The sequence below is a fragment of the Condylura cristata genome, unplaced genomic scaffold (genome assembly GCF_000260355.1).
Source record: "Condylura cristata isolate star-nosed mole 26May11 unplaced genomic scaffold, ConCri1.0 scaffold00004, whole genome shotgun sequence".
In the NCBI taxonomy this organism is placed as follows: Eukaryota; Metazoa; Chordata; class Mammalia; order Eulipotyphla; family Talpidae; genus Condylura; species Condylura cristata.
The window spans coordinates 2150165-2151387 of record NW_004567105.1 but is presented as its reverse complement, the minus strand read 5'-3'; positions in this window follow the sequence as shown (position 1 = coordinate 2151387).

Below are 1223 nucleotides of genomic sequence, written 5' to 3'. Positions count from 1 at the left end.
CGAGGCGGAGCCCGCACCCGCGGGGGTTTTCTGGGGGCCCGTTTAGCTTGGCAGGAGAGTTCCGAGATCGGGGGTGTACCTCAACAGTCTAGTTCAGATGAGCAATTTTGTTTTTAATTACATTTTACACAGTCCTGGGAAAGTGCGTCACCCCTCCCCCATCAGAATGGCTGAAATCCGGGCCCAGGCCAGGGCGGCTGGCCAGCCAGCTCCGTTAGTGCCACTCGCTAGTCAGGGCAGCCCGGAGCGGCTCACTGCAGGCGAACGGTTGCACGCTGGAGAGACTTCGGGGGGTTGGGGGCCCCTCACAAGACCGCCCCAACTCTTCCCTTGTAAGTCAGCAACACCTTGGTTATTACGCGCCAGGGTCGAGAAGCAGCAACCCCCAGCGCTCGCACGGGTACTCATGGCGGCTATTTCCAGAACTGGCCGGACTTGGAAGCCGGCAGGACGCCCCCAGGCAGTGGGGGCCGGTGGCCCTCCAGCCAGCGGCTGTCCGTGCGCAGCCAGCTCTTGGGCGGGCAGACACCCTCCCGAGGCGCACCGAGTGGAAGCCAACCCAGGAGGCGGCACTGACCTTCTGGAGGGCCCAGATGGACAGTGAGGTCGGGTGCCAGGGCTGGGGTGGAGGCAAGAGCAGAGGGTCTCAGGGCCGCGAAGCTTCTGCCTGCCCTAACAGTGGACACTGTCCTTCAGGCACGCCTGCAGGGTGGACTCCACTCCGCGGGCTCTGGTGTCCACCTGGGGAGGAGGCTGTGCACCGTGGACAGGACACAGGGACTTTGTTCCTTCCACTCGATATTGGTCCCAACTAAAATTGTTCCCCCAAAATCAATTAGAAAGCACGTGAAGTCTTCCTGCTGGAGTCCACTCGCAGCTACACCCCTTAGTGGCCACTTCAGAGGCCAGCATGAGACTAGGGCTCCGTAAGTGCCACTCGCTAGTCGGGGCAGAGTGGGACACGTGCAGCAGCAGCACTTGCCGTGGGGAACTTGCCCCTGGTATCCTGCGCTGGGAAGGGGCGGGGGCTGCAGGGGCTGCCACTTCCGAGCGGCCCCATGGCCCACTGCACCCCCATGAGAAGCAGGGTGCACCTCTTGGCTGCTTCGGCGCTTAGCTGCCAGCATTTCTGTTCCCCGAAAGCGCATCAATGTTGCATTACCCTTTCACAGCCTTTGAAATGAGCGCTGGCTGGAGGCGTCCTCACATTGCTCACGCCCGCC